Raw genomic sequence first — 13,469 nt, forward strand, 5'->3', positions numbered from 1 at the left:
TCATTTTATATTAGATAAACTTGATTGAACTTTTATTTTCATTTTCTGTATTGTCTTTCTTCAAGGATGCTAGGTGGAAAGCTTTTGATAATGGCATCTTTGTCATGTTTTTTCTTTTATTTGGTGATTAGCAATTCTTGAAATTGTTATCTCATACAGAGTGTGGTCTAAAAGTAATATTATAACTACAGTTTTTTTGCGTTTATGAATCAATAGTTTAATGAAACGCTGCAGAGAAAAGGACGACATGGTCACTTATGTTTGGGGAAGATCTAAAATGATTCCTAAAGTATGTTTTTAACAATTTGATCCTGTATTGTCAAAGTGACTACTTTTTATCTCCGTCAAATATTTCATAAATTTTATCAGTTAGATATAATTGACACTTCAGAAAAAGGAACTCGTGGAAATTCACATTTGAAGGTATAGTTTTAATCGTTTATGCTATTTTTGATCTATTTTTAGAGTTTGGTACAACTCTTTTTATGTGTATTCTCTGCTATGTTTGGTCTATTTGTTAGTAGGTAGCCTTTTTTTGTGTGTGCTGCAGTTTCTAAGATTTAAGATTTAAGATTTTGTTGATGTTTATGGTCTAATCTTTTTCCCATAGTTCTTGTTGAATCCAACAATCATAATTTGTATTTAAATATTTAACGGATACTAAAAGCGCTCATTGACTCAACAAATTCAAGGTGAGGTGTCACGGTGTATGTTATTTATGTATGACAAAGTTTTGATTGATGAAACTCACAACAGAGTTAATGCTAAGCTAGAGATTTGGAGATAGCCCCTAAAGTCGAAAGAGTTCATGTTGAACAGGATCAAGAAAGAATACTTGGAGTGCGAGGTAGGCGACATAACACGTGAGGTGGATATCGAAGTAAGGCTTAATACACAGGTCATCCAAAAGAGAGAAGGTTTCAAAAATCTTGGGTCTACTATTCAAGAACATAGGGAGATTGACCAGAATGTCACTCACTGCATTGGTGTAACGTGGATGAAATGGAGACTCATATCTGGAGTCATATCGGATAAGAAGGTGCCACCAAAACTTGAAGGCAAGTTTTATAGAGTGGGTAGTTAGACCAACTGTATTATATGGGTTAAGCATTATCCAATCAAGAACTCTCACGTTCAGAACTTAAAAGTTGCAGAAATGATGATATGGAGATAGAGTATGAGCATACTAGGAGAGATAGGATTTGATATGATAATATCGGGGACGAGGTGAGAGTGACTTCAGTGGAGAACAAGATGTGAGTCTGAGATAGTTCGATCATGTGAAGAGGAGATGCCCATGTGCCTAGTGCACGAGATGTAAGAGTCCAGCTATATATAGATGATTTCAGGTGAGGTATAAGCAGGCAAAAAATTTTGGGAAGAGGTGATAGGACATGGTGCAGTTCCAGCTTACTGAGGATGTGATCTTAGAGATGTTGTGGAGAACAGGAATAAGGGAGGAAGGTTAGTAGGCACCAATGTATTGTCTTTACCATCCGTACTAATAGTTGGAGTATTACTCCTATTATTCCGGGTCCTCTGATTTTGTTAATATTTGTTGTCTTCTACTTCGACCATCATATGTTGTAGTTAGTGTCCTGTTTCTGTCGGTTGTTTTTGTTACTATCTTTTATTTTTTGTACTTTCACTGCTTCTTTGTCAGGACTGTTTTGGACTATTTTTTTTAGACTAGGTTCTCTCTATCTCTGAGATAAGATAAGATCTACATACACTCTAATCTCCCCACTTGTGGGATTTATACCAAATATAATGTTATAGACCAAAAGGGCTCGCTTTTGTCAAACTTAAAGGACCCAAAACTATTCAAAGCACACTATAGGGATTATTTTGAATCTACATCCAAAAATAAGGGACCGTTTTTACCATTCTCCCTAAAATGAATAATTTTATTGAGGAATTGTTACCTCTTATTCTTGTAATCAAACAGCAACCAAGTATTAATCCCCCCCCCCCCCTTTTTTTTTTTTTTTTTTTTTTGCATATAAGTAAGTTTCTTCAATCTACTTTTCTTTAGGAGCTTTATACTCCAAATGTTGTATGAAATTCTAATTAATACTTGAAGAAAATTTAGATTCTTCAATACTTAACATTAGCAACTCTCTATAACCAGCATGAATTCATATGTTTCTCGTTGCAACTCATCATAGTGTTGAGGTTTAACTAAGTATATAATAAAATTTATAATCATCGAATAATTGTTATTACCTTATTATTAATGAAGTACATTTTATTTTTTATTTACAATTAGCTTATGCTGCCAGCCTTTTACTTGAGCTGTGATGACATGCTAAACAAATGGGAGGAGATTATTCCTTATCAAATGAATTGGACATTTGGCCTTGTATTCAAAGAATGACCAGTGATGTGATTTCAAGAACTGCTTTTGGAAGTAGCTATGAAGAAGGAAGAATAATAATATTTGAACTTCAAGAAGAACAAGCTGAGTATTTGTAAAGGGCAAAAGAGATAAATGGCCACTCGGCCAAAACAAATGACACGAGAATGACCATTGTTTCAAAATTCCAAAATCTAGCCATTTTATTGGCTAATTAGGCGGCTAACACCTTTTTTATTTTGGACCACTGTTATCCTTTTTAAAAAGGAAAAAAAGTTGCTCCTGTTATAAATATACCATAGTGAATGTCTACTTTATCATATATAGTGAATACCTACTTTAACATATATTATGTATGTCTATTTATGGAAAAGTTACAAACCTCAAGTTTAGTTTTTTCCTATAAATAAAGGGGTTTTACTTCATTGTAATTCATTCCTCAAGACAAATAAGAATTACTCTCTCTATTCTCTCTACTCTTCTTCTTTATTCTTTATTAGTTTATAACATATTATCAGCATGAGACCCTGCCAAACAAGGTGAGATTATAAATCTAAAGGTAATTTCAAGGTTAGTAATTCCTTATGCTACTAATAATGTAATTATTGTTGGATTTGAGAAAAAATAATTGGTTTGGAACCATTTATGTTTTAAATTTATTCCTCAGGAACAATATTATCAAAAGGGACGATAATATGGTGAGGTTCAAGTTTCATTGATTTATGCCTACAACGCCTTTATATGGGTAAGACGTTGAGTTTGAATCTCAATGCACCATACTGATGATATTATGATGGCTAAGGCAAAATAATGTGTTTTTGAAGAAAATTCATGAAACTTGTCCATTGACTATGCTCCATTCCAAGAAGTGAATATGGTAACAATATATGATAAGTCTGAAAAATGACAATTTGCTCTATTCTTGAAGTGAATGTGGTAGCAATATGGAGAAATTCTTTCTATCATATTTATGCCACGATTTGCTCCTGAAGTAGCAATATCATGAAAGAGGTTATAACCTATCAAAATTTGATAGACGTAGGGCACGATTATATTCCATTCCCGGGAAATAAGAAGCTTATTAATGCAAACATGTACTTGATTGTGATGATATCACAACTCACCTCCGAAATAGGTTGAATAATTGAGGAGGCTGAATAATTGAAAAGAGTTTTTTGAAATCTACTTCTAAAGTAGTAAATCTGAAATTTATTTATGTAACAGTAAATTTGAAATTTACTAAATTAAAAGGTACATGTCATGGTAAACTTGGAGTTTGCTTGAATAAAAGTTCATAAATTGACATGAACGATTGCGACATTCCAAATATATGCATATTGATTATTGAACGAATATTGAAGAATTAGAAAATTCTTCAGTAACTTTTAATGTTGTGTTTTCTCATGATAAGTTGGTTGGACCAACTAATGTTGGGATTTGATCCTTCAAACTCTGAAAAGTATAAAAGGTGAATATGGGCCCGTTCACCAATCATGTGATCTATTAAGATGCATCGATATAAGATGATCACATGTACATTCATTGTCAACCTGCAGTTTGACATTCATAAAGTTGCTTGCTCAATAAAATTGAGTTAAGAGCATAACTTTCAGATTGTGTAATCAAGACAATCTTGATAATGATGGTTTGACATTAAATGCCTTCGATAAATAGCTAAACCATTGTTAATGAGAACAAAATTTTATGTGTTGATCTGAAATATGATATGTTGCATACAATAACACTTGTATGCATTAGACCAATAAATTATGATTATTTCTTCTCTCTCAAATGGTTTAAGGTCAGGAACCAACTATTCCATCTAATAATTTTGATGTGTGGTATACAATTAATAATATACCATGATACAAAAGATGGATTCCTCAATGAAGATGGAGGATAAATGTTAGTTTTCTTAACATAAGGGGGAGATTATAAGTAGCTATAAAATGTGTTAGAAATTATCATCAGATCCTCATAAAAGATAATTCAAGTCAAATGCTGGAAGCATATGTTGACTCGAATATAGTATCATATTTAAGCTACAAGTGCTCCTATTTTACATTCTTAAAGGACAAAGTCTACGCATGCATGAAGTGTGGTAGACTAATCGGTTCCCAATGAAGAAATCCTTGAAAAGGATAAGGAGAAAATAATCATAATAAAAAGGCAATATGCTCTTGAAGAGCCTATGACATAACACTTCATGAAACCTTATGAAAGGTTCAGGTACCTGAAAATAATAAAGTGATGAGATCTCAAAATGTTATGTCACATTGCGAAGCGATATAAAATGAGAAACTGTTGACGATATTTTTAATACAATAATGACGCAATATTGCAAAAGATTATAAGGATCTAAATTCTACATTTATTTAAGCATGCTAATGTAGAAGTATATATCAAGTGACATGAAAGGATGCATCTTGGTAAGTGTAAAACTTATTTGATTTGCACTCCAGACACTTAAAGATTTCACATATGAAATATTGAATATTGTCACTTGAGAAAATTTAAATGAAAACTTTCTAAGGGTTCAAAATATTTGAAGCATATAAATTTTTTTGAGAAACTTATTTAGAATCCTTATATTGTATAAGCTTATAGCTTGAAAATTATTAAAACTCTTGGAGAGTTTTCAAAAGCAATAGAATATTTTCTTAAATGAGAAACATGCATAATTGAATAAGGATTCATTCCGACCTCAAGAAAAAAAATAAGGAACTCCTTTATTATGAAGTACCATATATTAGTGCAATTGGGGCAATAATGTATCTTACAAATACTACAAGGCATGACATAGCCTTTTTTGGTCAATTTGTTAGCAAGGTATAGTTCTACTCATACTAGGAGACATTGAAATGAGATCAAACATATGGGCTTATTTTATTCGAAAGATTGTAGTCCCGATCTTGTTGGTTATGCTGATGTTGGGTACTTATCTGACCCGTATAAATCTCGATCTCAAATAAGCTTTGAGTTAATATGTGGGGATACTTTCATAGCTTGGAGATATACAAAACAGTCTATCTAGCCACTTTATCGAATCATGCTGAGATAATAGTTATTCATGAAGCTAGCCGAGAATGAGTATGGTTGAGATCAATGATACATCTCATTCGAGAAAAATATGGTGTGAAATATAACAATGTACCCACAATTTTATACAAAGATAATGTAACATGCATAACACAACTTAAGGGAGTATTCATAAAAGGAGATAGAACGAAGTACACTTCATCAAAGCTCTTATACATACATGAGCTCCAAAAGAATGGTGGTATTAACATGCAATAGATTCGTTCAAGTGATAATGTGATTGATTTATTCATCAAGTCTCCTTAAATTGCAACTTTCAAGAAGATAGTGCACAAGATCAGGATGCAAAGGTTCAAGGATGTTCTCATTAGAGGGAGTTAATACGCGTTGTACTCTTTTTTCCTTATAAGGTTTTTTCCCACTGGGTTTTCCTTGTAAGATTTTTAAATCATTAGGAGGAGTTAGCGTATTGTTAGAGATGTGTACTCTTTTTCCTTCACTAGATTATTTTTTTCACTGGGTTTTTTCTAGTAAGGTTTTAACGAGGCACATTATCTATCAATTAGACATTCAAGGGGGAGTGTTATAAATATACCATATATAGTGAATGTGTACTTTATCATATATATTGAATACCTACTTTACCATATATTGTGTATGTCTATTTATGGAAAAGTTACAAACCCCAAGGTTAGTTTTCCCCTATAAATAAAGGGGTTTTGCTTCATTGTAATTCATTCATCAAGAGAAATAAGAATTACTCTCTCTATTCTCTCTACTCTTCTTATTTATTCTTTATTAGTTTATAACAGCTCCCTATTAATTTTAAAAATAATTTGCTCTCTATTATTTTGGATCACTAACCATTTCTCAATTTCCCTTCTATTTTAGTTGTTTTTTGTTGTTATTCCACTATTTTTTTTATTATTTGTTGTGTTTTCTTCTTTCCCCCCTTTTTTGGTTGTGCTTATTTTTTTTTTCTTAAAAATTAATATTTTTATTTATTTTTTAATTCTATCAATAAAATAATCAAATACAAATTTATAATATTGTAACCAAATAAAATTTTATAGTTTCTTAAAATACAAATTTATAATATCGTAATTTAATAATTTTATAGTTTCTATACATATCCTATACAATATTTAGCTACAATAATTATTTTAGATATAAATTCTATAAAACATTTATGTAGTTTATATACATAATATACATATACATATTCTATACAACAATGATACAAATTCTATACAGATCATATATAAGAAAAATATATTCTATATAATACTTATACGATTGTTTTATACATTCTATAAAATAATTATTCAATTTTTATAAACATTCTATACGATTTTTGGCTACAATTATTATTCAGATATGTATTTTATACAACAACTACACAGTTTCTAGGGGCTTTGAGCTAAAAGTGACAAAAGAGTTTGAAAATTAGTTGTAGATGACACAAGTCTTAATAATTGAGTAAGGGTGACAATTACTTCATTATGGATTAAGAAAGTTAGGTAAGTTTGAGAATAGCCCACAAGTTTTTAAATTTACACTTTGATCCAAATATTTACCTAATATAACGAAAAATGGAAGAAAAAAAGACGTGTTTCTCTCTCTTCTCATCCATTGTTGTTTTCTCTCTCTTAGCAATTTTTATTGTTCATTATTGCTGCTACTTTATTCATCATCTTCTGCTTCATTATCATCATATTCTACTTCATTATCGTCTTCATCTTCTTCTTATTGACCATTGTTATTGTTGTTACCGCTTCTGTTGCTATTTGACCAATTTCTTAGGTCAAATTTTATTTCGTACGTCACTTTCCACTTTGGAATTACTTCATAGGAGACTTTGGTAAGTGAAATTATGATTTTTAGTTGAATTTGTCATTTGGGTAACTGCTATTGTGCTGTTTATTCAACAATAGATAGCACGCAAATATGAATGCAACATAAGAGCCATCTGTTTAAATATATCAATCATCTGTTGCGATAGATAAAACATCTATTTTAATGAAAGACTCATATGTTGGATTCATGTTTATAGTTCTATAGTGCCTTAATCTGAATCGAACAGATGAGTCATTTTTTGTAACATATGACCCATCTGTTGTAACAGATTAGTTATCTAGTGCAACATGATAGATATCTATTGCAACAGATTAGTAACCTGGTAAAACAGAACCTGAACTCGATTTCAATAGACGTATCATCTGTTGCAACAGGGTAAATATCTGTTGCAACATATTAGTAACCTATTACAATAGAACCTGAACTCGATTCCAACAGATGGTAAATATCTGTTGCAACATATTAGTAACTTGTTGCAATAAAACCTTACCTCGATTCTAATAAACACGTCATTTGTTGTATCAGGTAAGTCATCTATCGCAATAGGTTAATTACCTGTTGCAACATATCACTCATCTGTTATAATCAACTTTAAAGGTGCCTTAGTACTGTAACATCTATCCCAATAGGTGCTTCATCTATTGCAACAGTATATAGTCTGTTGCAATATATAATTCACCTGTTACAATAGATGACTCATCTGTTGAAATCAGCTTCAGGAGCATAACATGAATCCCAACAGGTAAGTAATCTGTTGCGATTGATCACTTACCTTTTCCAACAGATTGCACATTTATTGGGATTTATGTATGGCACTATGAAATCACTATTAACTTCTTTTAACAAATGACTTTATTTAGGAACCACTAATGGAGGGATCAATAACAATAGAGGTGGATTGTCATGGTCAATGGATCGAGAAGAGAAATCGATATGTATGACGTTGGAAGGAGGGTGAAATACTAGAGATGATAGCTATAATAGTCCAAAGTGATATTTCATATGATAATTTTTTAACTTAATCATCAGCTATTGTGGACTGAATTATCAACCAGAAGAACTCGTCATCAACTACATGCACAGCTCCTTTGAAAATCAAAGGGTACTACCTTTCAAGATAACCTATCAGGTTCAGTTGTGTGCTTATGTTAGTGATTCATACAGGCTAGTGTTAAGGGTGTACGTGGTTGAAAAGATGAGAGAGAATGAGAATCATAACATAGAAGAGGAACAACAACAAGACATCTTTGATAATAGGTTGGATGATCTAGACATGAATATTCCAGATAATGATCAACCACCTACGCCCATTAATGCGAGCAATATGATGGACATTTTTTTGCAATCGACACAGTCTGGCATTCTTCAAGACAATAGGACTATCTTTTTCAATGGAATGTCATTCAAGGACAAGAAAGGACTATCTACGTCTTTCTTTATTTCTTGCTTGAAAAAAGATTTCAGAATAAAGATGGTAATTAATTTGAGCAGTGTCTTTTGCTACAAATGTGCTAATTCAAACTGTAAGTGGTGGTTGAGCAGTGAAGTACATAAGTTCTGATAAATTCATTATTCATGAACATGAAAAGTATCACACATGTGTTTTGAATCACATCTCGGGCCAAAATCCTCACGCCACAACAAAGGTCCTTTATAAATATTTCAAGAATAGTTTCCCTGATTGCAAAGGCCCTTCTGCAAGGGTTATGACTAATCAACTCCTTACAGAATTGGGTGTCCTTTTTAGTTGTTAGAAGATATATACAGCTATAAGGATTGCCAAGGACTTGATTAGGGGGACACATGAGCATGGTCATGTAGTCCTGGATGCCTATCGTTACATGATTGAGTCCACAAATCCCGAAAGTAAGACAACATTGTAAGTTGATGAAAATGGAAGGTTCAAGTACTTTTTTGTATTCTATGGTGCTTGGATTCAAGGTTTTTGATATTTGACAAAAGCCATAGCCGTCGATGGTATCTTCTTGAAAAGCAGGTATAATGGAGTTCTGCTAGTGGTGGTGGCATAGGATACGGAGAATCACATCTTCCCTGTCACTTTTTGTGTAGTGAACAAGGAATATGATTCCTCTTATGGATTTTCTTTGAACAACTGCGAAGCTGCATCGAAGATACCGAAGTATTGTGTTTTTTTGGGATAGGGATCCAAGTATTCCAAATATGGGTTCAATTTTCTTCATTTCAGTTTACTTTGATTGTTGCATCAGGCATCTTGGAGAGAACATTCAGACCAACTATCATAATAAAAGGGCCATGACCCTTTTTTATAGAGCAATTAAAGCATATAGTAGAGAGGAATTTTTAGACCATTTCAATCAAATAGTGGATGTGCATCCCAAGGTAGCAGAACATCATGTACGTATCGGTTTTGAGAGATGGAGCCAAGCATTTTGTCTGGCAGATAGGTACATTCTTATGAATTTAATGTCTTGTTTGAGTTATAAGTTTAGTATGATGTCATACTAAGTGATTCTTTTGTATAGGTACAATATTATGACATAAAACATAGCTGAATCAGTGAATTCATTGTTTGGCGATGAAAAAGAATATTTCGTCAAGGATCTATTTGAAATAATAATCAAGAAGTATGGCCAATTTTTTAACGAAAGGCATGTGAAGTTCGAAGTCCCAAGAAGAACCCCATTTATTCTAGAAATCAAAAAAATAATATCAACGAACATCAGTTTACAGAATAGGTTATTATCTCATCAAATAGCAGATTACAAATTCAGTATCACCGGTCATGATGATGTTGCGACGGTCGATCTTCAAACAATATCTTGTATGTGCAGAGTTTTTAACTTGAACAAAATACCCTGTCCAAATGCTATGGCAGAGCTTCGAGCTCAATACGGTGCAAAATATGGACCTAAAATTTACGAGCGCTCCTCTCCATATTATTCGATGGAAAAATATAAAATGGCATATAGTTGGTATATTACTTCGGTGCCTTCTGAAGAATCTTAGGTTGTTCCTGTAGAGATTTTGGGAAGATCAATACCTCCTCCATATATTGACCCAAGCACTATCAAACTGGGAAGAAAGCCATATAAAAGGAGGCGTGAAGTCGGAGAATCATTTTTATCAAGAAGAAACAAGTGCTTCGTATGTAAGCGTGCTGGCCACAAAAGAACTACATGCCCAGATTGTAATCCACCATGATTGTTGTAATTGTAAGAACTTGTGTTGTTGTTTGTTGTAGACTTTTATATATTTAAATCATTGTTGTGAACGTAATGTTATCATTTATTATATATAAAATATCTTTTTAATAACTTGTACATCAATAAAAAGAGGCAAAACATGCACTAAATAATACAACAGACCACAATTATTTTCAATAGATTACTCACCTGTGGCAACAGATGGACATTAGCTGGAAGAACACAACACAATTCCATCAATCTAGAATGTTTTCCTCCAACAGATGGATAATCTACTGACAAAAATCCAACTGATCTGTTCCAACAGATGGTCCATCTGTTGAATGAACTCAAATACCAAAATTCTTATTGCTACTTGATTTAAAATTGCTCCTTACGGCTCCAACAGTCGACATGTTAACATGTTTAGAAGAAAGAATAGACAAAATGAAAATTAAATAAGAATTAAAAAGCCAAAGTCGACCAACAATAAATTTTTCATTAAACAAAAACAAAATACATTAGGTATAGATCCGATATAGAATTAAAACAAATACATTCTAATTATTATTATTATCAGTAGTAGCATTATTATTGTCAGCCGACCAATCTTAAATCGGCAGAAGCAAGGCCCTCCTAAGCTTGCAAATCTCCATGATCATCTGGGCTCTCATGGCGGATAACTCCCACCGCAGGTTGTGAACCTGCGACTTAAGTTTTTAGACAGTGTCTTGTAAAATTGCAACGTCCTAATTTGTATGAGCCATATCTAGAACACGCATGAATTGACAAAAAAAGTAAACACAAAAGTAAAGAAAAGAGTCTGAATGTAATACAATGTATACTACAAAGTGGTAAATTTACAAAAAAAAAAAAATTTAACTCAACGAGAAAGAAATATGCTCTTTGAAGAGAAGTGGTTGAAGGTGTAATCTGAAAAGAAAAAATAAAAGAAATAAATAAAAGTGGAGGGACCTATTTATAGAGGATTAAATCTGAATGCGTAAGGCAAAAAGCATGACTATTCAAGTCCATTGTATTAATTACATTTAAACTACTGGCTTTCTGTTTTTTGTGAAAAGATGCAACTTTTTCTTTTACATCCAAACTTCTCATCTTTTCAAAATGGTTTAAGAATTAATAACAGTCGTTATTATTGAGCTATTGCAATAGATCATTTAGGAAAAAAGGCACAACTGTTCAGATTCATTGTATAAATTACATTCAAACTGCTGCCTTTTTGTTTTCTGTGGAAAGATGTGACTTTTTTTTATATTCAAACCTCTCACCTTTTCAAAATGGTTTCAGACTTGATACGTAATAACAATCTTTATTATTGAGCTGTTGCAACAGATCGTCCATCTGTCCAAATAGATAACCCACTATCGCAACTGATTTATCATCAGTTGCAATAGATGGTCTGTATATGCAATAGATGATACATTTGTTGCAACATATGGATTATCTATTGCGATAGATGGACCATCTATTAGAGAAGATATTTTGATTTCTTCTAACAGTTGATTCATCAGTTGCAATAGATTGGGAATTAATCCAAATTGGTGACTGTTTTATTATATAAATAGATTTTAAAATAAAAAAGTTGAAAAGTCATGACTTGTAGCACTTGGTTTTTCTTGACGGGCATGTAGTCCTATGACATTGAAAATGGTTACCCTTTGAGCCTCCATGGTCTTGTACACTACTTAACGATGGGAAGTGAAGAATAAAAATTGTCAGACATTAATGTGGTAGGAAGAATAAGGTGCGTGAAGATGAATGGATCCACTTTTATGCATGGGAATTATGTATTACTGACCAGGCTATCATGACAGACACATATAAAGTAAAATGGTTTTGTGAATGCGGTTTTTTACCGATTAGACATTGATCCTTCAAATGAGATCTTGCATTTTATAGTTTAGTTTGATAGGTGCAAACTGATAGGGCCAAAGGGTTCCAAGACGGTGGGGTCGATACCCTATTATAATTTAATGACGGTTTTGCTCATGTTTATATGTCAAGTTTGGGGAAGGGTTCAAGTTTTTGGTGGAAGTGTAAATATCGAATTGTGATTGGATCGATCTGAAGGGTTCAATGGACTTTTAAAAGGCCTCCGAAGCCTCGCACTGCTGCAAACAAAAATAGAAATCCAATAGAAATTCCCCTGGTCCAAATTTATATGGATGGGTTGCACAAGGAGACTATTATAAAGAAAAAGGTGATTAGAAGAATACCTGTATGGGAATGGGGTGGATAAGATGATATATCAACTCAGACCTTATTAAAGAAGAAACACAGGAAATAAAACAAGGAACTTCTAGCCAATCTGGCCAATGAAATTGACTTAAAAGACAAAAAAATTGAATGAACTTCAAATGTGGAAGTGTATCCAAATATTAAAATCTGTAAGTTATTCTTGAAAAATAAAAATGGTAAAGAGGACCGGAGTTGTGCACTTTGCTAGAGACTGCAACTAGCAAGCGTAGACTGAATGAAGACTCACAAAGATACAGGATGAGAACTCTAAGGAAGAAGCTTGATGAACACAGAGTATTGGTAAGATTTTTAGTCAAGAATGAAACCTGAAACAACAACTCTAGAAGTAAAAACAAGGGATCAAGTCAAGGCGTCAATTTATGAAGTCTAACTTGTATCCCATGCCTTCTCTTTATGGTTCTGATCAGGTCAATGGCAGTAAAGGTCTGAAGTTGGGAAGAAATCCCATGCCTTGTTGTTTCCACTGCCTTTGACCAGACTAGAGCCATAAACAAGAGGCATGGGATGCAAGTTTAGCTTGAGAAATTGCCACCTTGGCTTGATCCCTTATTATTACTTCAGGAGTTGCTTGTTCAGGTTTCATTATTGACTGAAAATCTTACTAATTCTCTGTGTTCGCCAAGCTTCTTCCTTAGAGCTCTCATCCTGCATCTTTGTTGGTCTTCATTTAGGCCACGCTACCTAGTTACAGTCCCCTAACAAAGTGCACAGCTCCAATCCACTTTACTATTTTTCTTTTTCAAGAACGACTTATGCATTTTAATTTTTGGATA

This window comes from Capsicum annuum, chromosome 9 (assembly GCF_002878395.1).
Source record: "Capsicum annuum cultivar UCD-10X-F1 chromosome 9, UCD10Xv1.1, whole genome shotgun sequence".
Classification (NCBI taxonomy): domain Eukaryota; kingdom Viridiplantae; phylum Streptophyta; class Magnoliopsida; order Solanales; family Solanaceae; genus Capsicum; species Capsicum annuum.